Source organism: Osmerus mordax, chromosome 13 (genome assembly GCF_038355195.1).
Source record: "Osmerus mordax isolate fOsmMor3 chromosome 13, fOsmMor3.pri, whole genome shotgun sequence".
In the NCBI taxonomy this organism is placed as follows: Eukaryota; Metazoa; Chordata; class Actinopteri; order Osmeriformes; family Osmeridae; genus Osmerus; species Osmerus mordax.
In genome coordinates, this window is record NC_090062.1 from 2,726,892 (window position 1) to 2,738,992 (window position 12,101).

Sequence of the window (12,101 nt, forward strand, 5' to 3'; positions counted from 1 at the left end):
GAGGCTAAAGGCTAAACAGAAATTTGAAGCCGAAAATAGGCAAAATTCACCCTTCAAAATGAGCTCATCCAGTATTACATGAGAATTGTGGGAAAACGATATACTTAAACAAAATTGTCTGCCCTGTTCTTTTGAGGATTTTTTCTCTCTAAATGAACACAGCACATACTGTATGTCAATGTAAGCTTTTTCACACAGAATAATATATATTTTATGTTATATGAAGAGAAAGGTTAACAGCCCAAATGTGTGGATTGCAGAAAGAGAGCAGGGGGATTGTGGGTAAAAGAGCCCTGAGGATTTGTGTTTTATGGTTTTGTGGCTGAGGCTCCTGGCTGTGCGACTCTGTGTTTCCATGTTCGCTGTGTAATGCCTGCCCTTTCAAGACAGACCGCAGAGGCATCACCATGGCAAATCAGAGTGTAGGTAGAACAGAAATTAGAGAGGAGACATTACTGTCAAAACAAACTTCAGGGAGACACATAAATAAGGATGTATAAAATTGTCATCTTTTCTGTCATCTCCATCATCTGAAATCCCTCTCCCTCCTGCACTGGTTGGTGTAAGGTTGACCATGCAGGGGTTAAATCCATTGCACCATAAAACCAGAGCTGTTCATAAAATGGTGGAATAAGAAGCAGAAATAATATTTCAAGTATGATTAGTTCATCCGCAGGGCACCTTGTGCGATTGAGAAAGGGGGTGCAAGGGGGAGGGGGGCATTGTGCACGGCGAGCAGTAAATTATATCTAGCCTTTGAATGATTCCTGCAGATCCTATTACGACAGTGAGGGGGCTGGGGACTGGGAGGGGTGGTGGAGGGGAGGTGGGGGGGGGGCAGGCGGGGAGAGAAGGGGGCAGTTGGAAGAGAGAAAAGCAGCAGAACGAATCGGATGAATTCTGTTTCCAGCTGTCCGAATAAGGAAGGAGGGAAGGTGGGGGTGTTGAGGAGCAGCAGCAGGGGGGGGTGGGGGGGGGGGGGGCAGGGGAGGGGCTGAGGAGGGACAATAACAAATGCATTAGTTCCTGATTAAAAAATACTGTCATCTTTAACATACAGGAACCAAACAGCTTGCTTTTGTACTCATACCACACTTTTTCTCGTTTGACCACCTCCCTCTCAAACGAAGAAAAGAGAGGTTTACATCTATCTTCTGTCTCATTTTAACACCCCCTCGTTCCACCCCTCCCGTGTCTGCTGCCACAGTGTTCCCTGAATATTTGAGATGCGCTTGTCTCCCATTTGTCACCTTGACTGCTGATATAGTGGCTAACACTGGCTGTGGCATTAACGTGCTGCTGGAGATTGCCTCGACAGAGAGACAGGAGACATGCTGCATATCTTCACCCCTCGTTTCTCCGATTTCAGAGCAGGCCCCACAGTGCTGTTCAGCTTAAGTTCTTCTTCTCTTTGGGACACTAAATCACATGCAAGGAAGTGCGAGTGTAGGGTTGAACGAGTAGGACAATGAGGATACCTTTATAACAATGTTAGACCAAATGTAGTTTGAAATCAGTTGTTTGTCTCGTGGATCCGTTTTTTTTTTTTTTTTATCAAAGCTACAGCCCCATCTCTGGCTAAGCAGATGAAACAACTCTATAACTATTAATCATGTCTAAAATGGCACCCTCCAAAAATAATCCCCTGTTTCATAGTGTGATGAACGTGGAGAGTCTCATAGGAGGAATTTATTGCCACAACTGTTGACATCAGCCACTTGTTCTGCAGCTCAACATTCCTGGAGTATGAGCTGTGTAAACAGGTGAGCTCTGACAGAGATATGGCTGCCATCAGTCACTAGTCTGCCAGCATCACATTACACTGCCTGTCATGTGCCAGTACCAACCCTTAACCAGAACTATCTGCCCAATAACACCAACCCTCCCCCAGTCCACCAAGGCACAACGGGACCCGGGAGATTCCACCCAGTTCAGAGATCAAATATCCCAGAATCACCACCACACATCCCATATATCGTGAGAAACATAGACTTGTCATATACTGTAGGCAACAAAAACAAGGGCTCTAGTTACAGACCTTACTGTGTAAAGCTATGGTGGAAAATAGGACAGTAGTCTCACAGCATGTGTTACACATGTTAGTAGTTTTTGTTATGTCCTCCTCAGACATACAGCATGTCCCTCTGGTCAACTGTGAAAGCTGCTGTACTTACATTAATTTCACCTCATTTAAATACAATGTGTTGATTATACAAAATGGAGACGGGAGAGGGTGCGTGTTTAATTCAGAACATTAATAATAACAGAATGGAGGGAACAGGAGAAAATACAATTGGTGGAATTGCGCAACGCACCTTCTACTTTAATTGCAAATTAAAATTTCTTATAATGGATTCTGACATCTCAAGTCACCAAAATCCATCATTCTGAAGGGTATTATTCCTCAATTAACCTGTCACCCCACAACGTCCCTGAGTCTTTCTGCAACGCCCGCTCAAAAGAAATGAAGAATTCTAATTACCTCCAAATGTAAAGCAGATTGATAATTCACTCTCTGCCCCACACACACAGTTTAGTCTGTTTCAGTTCTGCACCAAACCCTGCTCAGTGAAGGCCCCTGTCTCCATTCATTTAGGTTCTCTGTAGTTGTAACATTGGAATTCTTTCCTTGACCTTGATGATTGAATCTCAGTTCCTTCAGGTGTGGGTTGGGCTGGCGACCGGCAGCATCATCAGAACCAGGCTTCATCCAGCCTGGACAAGCCGTGTACATATGTTTTCAACACAAATAGTTATATGAATGAACTGGAAGTAAGTATAGGAATTATACGTTGTTTTGTCTGAGCTGGACCCAAGGTAATTATTTCCTGGACATTTACTGTTTTATTCTTAAATCTTACAGACTTGTGTTTATCAGCGTGGTCCTGGTCCTCCCCAGTGTTGTCCCAGGGTAGTTTTATTGTGCTGGGTGTGTAAAGGCCGTACCCCTGGGAACTCACGACTTGGCTTTCACACTTGGAAAACAGAAATCAAGATAATTCATGCAGTATGGACCCAGTCATCACAAGAAGTCTTTGTTAAGATGGCCAATCTCTGGTAACATGTATTTTTTCAAAGTAAGTAATCTTAGTGGGGACAATTTCAAGGTACATTTGAAAAGCGTGCACATACACAATATGCATACTTGGACTCACATTGTATGGCTGATTATTTATGAGTTAAACTTCTAGTTGGCACTTCACTTCAAACCTCACACTGAATCTGTCTTAGTATTACATTAGACTTAAGTGCTTCATTTACTTGCATTCACTGCTCATTGAATCTACACTATTTGCCAGCTATATTGTGTACTACTGTGAAAGCCTGTACTCAAATCTGGTAGAGAGAGAGAGAGAGAGAGAGAGAGAGAGAGAGAGAGAGAGAGAGACAGAGAGAGAGAGAGAAAGAGAGAGAGAGAGAGAGAGAGACACAGAGACACAGAGACAGAGAGACAGAGAGACAGAGAGACAGAGAGACAGAGAGAGAGAGAGACAGAGAGAGAGAGAGAGAGAGAGAGAGAGAGAGAGAGAGAGAGAGAGAGAGAGAGAGAGAGAGAGAGAGAGAGAGAGAGAGAGAGAGAGAGAGAGAGACTGTTCAATTCTCTCTACCAGAGACTGTTCTGATTCTGAGAGAGGGAGACAGACAGACAGACAGACAGAGACAGAGACAGAGACAGAGAGAGTAAGAGAGACTGTTCGTTTCTCTCTCCTAAGGACTGTTCGTTTCTCTCTCCTTCAAATCCTCCCCTCATAACAAAGTTTACAGACAAAAGAAGAAATTAATCAGCAAACATTCAAATACAGCCTTGACATTACATGGTGTTCAACATTTCAACATTTCCAACCATTGCAGCAATTACTGTCTTTTTTAGAGTATCAGAATAAAGAGCCATTTGCAAAGGGTTAGTTGTGGAACAAAGCCTAACAAGCTGTGGCTGATGCACTGCAAGGTAATGGGAGAGAAGTACAATTCACAATATGTTGTTTTGCTTGGGAACATCCAAGACTTTCTCAAGGGGTGTAAAAATATAATTCAGATTAAATATCTTGAGTACTGTACCATACACAATCGAAGAAATGACATCAATTAGCACTGGAGCCTTGGTTCTATTGTCATCCGCTGATGACTGTTTTTAGACAAAACAACGTCTGACATTGTACAAAGTATTGTATGGAAAGTCTTTCAAATGTCCTATTTACTGTTTTCTTACAAAAACATCCACAATTGATGGCCCTTAGATGTTCTTGATGGGCAAAGAAGACAGAGGAGAGGAACAAATCGAGAAATATGAACATGGTGAATGACAACAATAATGTGAAGGAGCTGTGGAAGGGACATAAAAAACACGGTGAAATGAAAAAGATAAGGCACCTGCCTGCTGGCGCATTACAAGACTAGCTGGCAGCCATGTAGCTGTTGATTTCTCTTTATTTTTGTAATAATTCAAATTTAATTAAAGGCTGAGGGAGAAAATGGCCTGAGCTGATGGTATAATGAGTTGCCAAGGGACATCTTTTTAATAATCTCAGTTTGTAACAAAGACGTTGCCAAGTCGCGGTCGGCTCATGAGTCACTGGGCCCGTGTGTCCACGTCCACGGCCCAGATAAATGGCACCGGCCCCAAGGACTGCATTCCTTCTCACATAACCTCCTGATTAAACTGATGACTTCATCTCAGCCCTCGGCCCTGATCGACAACAGGAAACTCAGAGTACAGACGATGAAATCCCACTGTTTGCCAATTTCACATTTGCTATGACGTGCATTTTGCTAAGACTAGTAACACTGTCAACTTCAGTCACATAGTTTTGGAATATATAGGAAAGCTACTAGATCCCATGTATACTGTACGTTGCAGATAGTGCGACCTAAACATTATCTAAAGTCAATTAGGGATCATAACATTTGGGAAAGCAACTTGGAAGCATACTGAATTGTATGTCATAGGTTGGCATGTTTGGAATAAAGATATATACTTGTCAGTCTAACCAGTGTTTACCAGTGTTAAAATGTCTATACAGTAATCTATAAGATAATACTGCCAACATAATCTGTTAATCTATCCAATAGAAACATTATCTGTACATGCATGAAGTTAATTAGCATGGGATTGAAGGGATTCCATTTGAAATAAAGCACAGGCAAGCTAAAAGGTGTGTGTAAAAGCATTATTTAAGATTTTTCACTGTTATGGATAAATGTGATTTGCAGGCATATTTTTATTGGTTTGTGTTGCACTGCATTAGCAAAACAGAGATCTCACAAGCATGCAATATTGTGTTTGTGAGTTAAACTGTTTCCCCTGGGCAAGCAGATTTTAACAATTTGTCCAGTTCCTGTTGTGACGCAGGGTCTTATAAATGTTTATGAGGCTCAGAAAACTCTGCAGTTCACAGCACATTATAAGAAATAATATTGTTAGCAATCAGTTTCAGTATCTCTTATTCATCATCCACCATGATAGCCGTTTTAGGCCATGGAGTTTAAGGCAGGAAACAAATATGCTCATAATAAACAGGAATAGAGGGAAAGCAATTTTCAAGTCAATAATCTAGTAATATAGCAATCATGCGGCTTTCAGCACGCCTTGCCTTATGATTCTCAACAGGAGCTCATTCCAAGCCCACTGAACAGAGAGAAGCATAACCATCAATACTCTTGCTGCCCATTACTTTCTATTCTTCATAAAACAAAGGACCTTTGGAAATTCAATTTCGACAAAGAGTCCTATTTGCAAGGGAAAAAGGTTCCATATAGTCTAGATGAAATCACAGTGCAGGTAGAATATTATGCGAACGCTTACATTTCCATTTTAAGGGACATAGGCCATAGACAGTATAGTGAAGTAAAAAAGAAAAGAGTTTATTGACCCGAAACAAAACTTCCAATAAAAACAGAACTATAACCATATTACCCAAATAAAACAGCTGTGTTTTAATAGTGGAGTAAAGTAAGTTGTCAACACGTTTTAACTTGTTCGAAGGTTTAAATGTTGTTATGGCTATGAATAACGTGGATGAAAATATAGCCTACTGGTGATAGTGCTTTTGGTATTTGCAGTGAACTCGCCAGAAGATGAAATAACTTAAAATTAAAAAAGAACAGGGACATGCATGTAGAATTGGACAGCATTAGACAAATACGACCACGTAAGGTGATGAGGATTTATATTGCTCACATGCACTAGCTGTAACCCATTTCTGCCTGTTTGAATCCACTAACTACCACCTGCAGTGTGTGTCAACATTGCATCACTGCACGGCAAGCAGCAAAGCGACTGTCACCAAGGTTATCGCGATCCACGTTCCCGTCAGTTGGCCACAAATGAAGTGGTGTGCACGCTCATTAGTTGTGTGTGTATGCGGGTTTCCATAGAAATCTGGAACTTTCACTCCCAAAACATTACCATTTCCCGCCCCCTCGTGGCAATGATAACACTGTGATTGGCCATAAAAAACAACGAGGAAGGACAAATAATTTTCTGATTGGCCAATCTCTCTGCTGTCAATGGAATCGACAGGATGTGCCGGTGCCTTGTAGAGGCGGGTGATGGACACTTCCAAGGCGCGTAAAGCCTGGAGAATTACAACTTAACTAGAGATACATGTCACATATGCATTGAATGGAGATACACAGGCAGTTTTTAATCGACATGACATCGAACAAATCTGTACGAGCATCATCTTAAAACCTGTGGCATATTCCAAACCGAAAGACATGATAAGCAGCCGGAGTGCAACAGGTACTAGGGGGTAACCTCCTGATAATATACCTTGAATGAATCGTATGACATTTGATTGTCGTTAAACACATTTTGTTTATCGAAAGGCGTACGTGTAATTGAGGTCTTCTTCAGCATCCTCGTCTCTTAGCATTACTGGTGTGCAAACTGAGCTAGCTACAGTACTATGAAGCACAGCTACATGCATTGTTACCGAGCAGGACTTTGCCCTTGTCAGTTAAATGCCATCAACTTGGCGTAAAAATGTTTTTTGTGATTTAACTCATGCGAATACATTTTCTACACACTAGAGGTTGGCTGGATAGCTAGTGAAGTTATGCAAAACGCTATGATATCACTGGTTAACTAGTCTTTTCAATCTTATTGAAGGCCTAAAGTACCTATAAAGACTTAAAATGTAACCGAAGAGATATTTCAGTGTTTGTATATGTGTGTGTCTGTCTGTATATCTATCTTTCTCTTTCCCCTCTCTCTGGAGAAAATCTAATCGGATCCAGAATATTACTGGTTTTGAGGTGAGATAAGGTAGATGGGGGGCGGTGAAGGTAAACATCTATATGAATTAAATGGACACCAGCACCCCTATCAAGATCATCCGCCAGGTCAAGGCTACCTTGCCGGGAAGATATGATTTACTCTGTGGATCCTTTTTTGGTGCTTATTTTCCTCACGGATTTCACACCATTTTGATGCAGCTCACCTCACTAATGCCAACAAAGCTCAATTGCTTTTCCTCCCAACATATTCTCCTTTGACATGCACTCTCTCTTTATCTGGTGTTATTACAGTATGAGTTATTAGACATAGTTTGAAGGTTTAAAAAATATTATCCGGCCCCCCTTTAGCTTATACCACTCATAATATTACTCGTTCTCCGTTTATAGTAAAGCATTGTTTTTCAAAGTAAAGTGTCTCTGGGTGGGTTTTTGAGACCCATATAATAACACGAAATGTTAAACAGACCTAAGACCATTTACAGTGTAAGTTGGTTCATCTATGGACAGTGAGAGACCATGTGAGAGCAGATGAGCAAAGCAGTCTGTCTCAATTCACATCCTGCATCACATACAGTCATATCAGGGAGGCTGCAGAGTAACTGTCCATATGTTTGCCTGTTTATGAAGATTATAGGTCTGGCTCTGGAGACCAGTGGTACCCCAGAGAGAAGCAGCGACCAGCTGAGATGCAGAAACTCTTGGAGGAATTCAGGACACTCTACCACGAGCGCCTTCAGCGCATTGACCAATCAGGGGACAGCAGTGAGGAATCCCTACAGGTAAGCTGCTAATGGTGGGCGGTCTCTCTCCCCAGATGTCTAGTAGGATGTGGGAAGCATGTTATTTTCACTAATAAACCGATTGTACTGGCCTGATCAGCTTACACAATCACATACGGCAATCCAAGTAAATGACAGGTCAGCCAATCCACATGTGCCCCCTGAGCTTAAATAGTAAGGGAAAAATCACCTCAAGACTGGTGAAAATAATTGCTCTATAATTTGTTGTTGACTGATTGCAAGTGCAACAGTCAAACTGTAGAGTTAGCCTTGGCCCACAATATTTAAATGGACCCCTTATTTGAGTATAAATGATAAAATAGCCACATTATGATGCAGACACATAGTGACAGGCTTTTTATGGGGACAGTATGTGTTGGCAGTGCATGTGGAGTCTGAGAGGAGGCCATTCACTGGGCCTGACAAGGGCAGCCGAGGAAACTGTGTTTTAGAGACTTTTAACTCTATTAGGGCTGCACAAGCTGCTAAAAGGCATTGTGCCATAATAAAAGCATGACAGTTTGATCAATGTTGTTAAGAGAATTAGGGTCTTTACATCAAAAAGCTTTTTGGGTTATTTTTTAACTATCCCATTAAGCGGGTTTTATTGAATATCTTTACATCTCAGGAAAAATGTTCCTTTTAGCCAGTGCTCATCAGTAAAAGTGGAATAAAATATTTGTTATGACATAAAAAGTAATTTTCTTTTACCTGTGCGTGCTCTTAGTGCTTGTAAGTCTATTACTAATTCATTTCTCTCCCCCTCACCATTTAAAGATGTGCTATTTTTCCATATTCATCTCTGCTAAAGAATGATGAAAGTGATGAGGATGAAAAGATCCTGATTCGTCCTCCCTGTGCATGTGACGTCAGTGAGTGTGTGCTGGCGTGGCGTTCGCGGGGGGCTGAACACCTTGAGGACCGTGCTCGATGACGGCTGATGAATGTTTTAGTGCGCCCGGCCTGTCTGTTTGAGTCTTGTCACCGACACAGCCCTAAGTGTGCAGTCCTCCATCGGTAAAGCAGCGGCCATGTTGGTACACAGCACAGCTTCTCAGCTGAACTGCCACTGTCCTTGGTTTGAGGTAATCCGGGTTGATCCTTACATACCCTGACAACTGCACAGGAAACACACAACAACCCCCTTAGAACAAGGACGAGGAGACAAGTATAGCATTGTCTATACATACAAATATAGCACATCTCAGTCGTCATATTAGCATGTCTATCTGAGTATTTTACTGTACCAGGAAATAATGACAAAAAATCCCTTCTGAGTTTGTTTTCTGCGTTGTCTTGCTCAGTACCTCAACACCGGTGTGCATGGATGGATGAATACCTACGACCCAATACCTTTCCCCTCTCAGGCTTCCCTGTGGCATTCGCCAAGCCTGCAGAATGCAGTGGGACCAGTTTAATAGCATTCTGGTGTTTACAAGTGACAGTTTTCCCACCATTTAGGGGATCTAAACAAGTTATCGTGGTCCACATAGTAAAAGACCCCCCCCTCCATTCAACCCCACTCTGCTGTTTGTCTTTTATAGAGTCCAGTCTCTTAACCTGACGAAAGGGCCTAGTAAGGCTCTGGGTGCTAGTACACTGTGGGTGCACAGGCAATATGAGGGTCCTTTTGCATCAGCAGGGCCCACGGCTTGATGGGTGTATTGAAAAACTCAGACGCTAGCGTCGAGCCAAATCCTTAGATGATGTTCTTTACAGTTGAATGACAGTTTAAGCATGAAAACACACCGTTTGAGGTATTGGCTTTTCACTTGAGCTTTGTGAAAAGGGGTCTCCCACTTTTTAGTGAGAGAAAGGACAAAATGGAGTATCACTTTCTCTTACTAGTGCTGTTATGATCCAGTGGAGGTGAGTGATGTCGTCCTTCATTTTCGCTTCCCGGGGAAGGTCTTACAAAGACACAATGTAAGTGAAAGCCTTGACAAGTGTGCTTAATCTAAGGCCAAAGTCTCAGTCAATCCTCCTCCAATCCTCCGAGTCCTGGATCCTAGATGCTCCCAAACATGTGTGTGGGTGTATTTCTGCCCCAAAACGATTATGTGGGCACACTTTGTGTACTCTGGGTGTGTGTGTGTGTGCGTAGCAATAGAAGGGATGTGTGAGGGAAGGGTGAGATGGGGAGCTGTCTGTTTGTGGTTGGGTGATGTGGCAGACTGCTTCCTTTGGGTGATACTCGATAAGATGTTAATGTGCCACTGCGTGTGTGTGTGTGTGTGTGTAAGAGAGGGAAAGAGGGTGGGAGAGATGGACGGAGTAAGCGGAGAGAGGGAAAGAGGGGGGAGATGGGCAGATAATCCTCGTCTGCCTGATGAGATTGAAGGCTGGGATTGATTGATCGCCTAATCATAGGAGGAAATGGGCCTGAAAATGAATGGGCCTCTGCCCTTGGCTTGCTGTGAAGCTGTGAGGCTGGGTTGCAGGGGATGTTAGCAGCAGAAAGACATGGCCTTAATGTGCACGGGACCCCATTTCATTTGTGTCTGATATACAGTTATACGATCCCAGCTAAATGATCAAATAAAAGAAAAGGAACAGGGGGAGCATGTAAAGGGGGTGTAAATCAAGCTTTATTGCGGGAAAATTACTTTTTCATACCGCCTGAAATGGATGCTTTGAGAAAGGTGCAAGAATATATATATATATTTAAAAAAAAGAATTGGAATTGGAGGAGCTGTGTGGAGGCAGAGATAGCCGGTGTCCAGCACGTGGAGGCAAGGTGGCTGGATATGGGTGTTGTTGGATTATTATTTGTGTCATTATGAGGTTTGCATTATCTTTCTCTCAGACAAGAGATTTGTTTTGCAAAATTGCTCACAGCTGCGAGGCAGGATTACACATTTAAAAGGCCCAGACGATAGTAGACTCCCTCTACTTCTTATTTCCTCTGTGTAGCCCCAGCCCTCTTATTTCCCCTCCCTTCCAACTCCCCCTCCTTCCTCCGTCACCCCCTCTCCCTCTCCTCAGCCCTCCTCCTCCGCTCCCTCCTTTCAGACAGGGCAGAATTACTTAAAAGTGGGAAGCTTTGATGTTCCCAGCACCCATGTTGGTACTCTAAAAGAGCCTAATGCCATTTCTCTCATCTCCCAGGCACAATACGGACTCCCACCTGCCTGTCTTGGGGGGGAGGGGGGAGGGGCACCATACACAGCCAGCGTGCTGCCAGAGTCCATCAAGACGGGCTGATTGAGCTGGGGAGGGGGGGGGGGGGGAGGCGGGGGGGGGGGGCATCATCAAACCCACCTGTTTGTCTCGTGTTTAAGTGAGGCGCGGCGCTTGTCACGTTCGCTTTGCCTCCGTGTCGCAGTCTTCTGAAGGGAGCTTTTGAAAAGCGAACCCCCTTCGTCGTCTGATGGACCATTTATCTTTATTTCTACCTCGTGTCCGACAGAGCGCCTATAATTCCTATGTGTCCATCCATTTTAAATTATAATCTGGTCCCCGAAAGGCCGGATGACACACATCCCAGCCCTGCATGGGAATGAGCTGTGGAGGACCCAGATGTGAGCTGGGAGAGCTGGAAGAGAGGGTGCTGTTTGCGTGCAGATCAGAAGGTGGCTTTAGACTAACGACTTCTCCTCTCTAGCTGTGCTGGAGGCCAATGAAGACCTTAGTTATGACGCCTTTGGGCCTCCATAGGGGTGTGTTTGTCATGGGTCCAGGGTCTGAGCCCTGCCCTGAGAGGGTTGGCTAGCTGGCAGGGGTACAGGAGCAGGAAGGGGACCTGACACTGTACTGGCTGCCTGGTCACAGCAGGCAGGCATGGACAAGCTGTCTCTCCCTCCAAACATCATGGCCCTTTTCCCTTCTGTGGATGAAACCTGTTGTTACCAAATGTGAACTATGCACTTTGTCACTTGATATATGTTCTCTTTTTTCTGTCCCAACGAGTAAATGATTTCTTTTTTTACCTTCATAACACTCTGTAGCGGTCAGTTATAGTTAATGGGTAGGAGTTGACCGAAGCCACTCATGCAGACATTAACCAGAGGTCGTGTGCTGCCACCCTCCCCTCTGTCTCCCTCTAGAGCAAGGTGGGCGTGCTGCAGGCGTTCGTGCGGGACC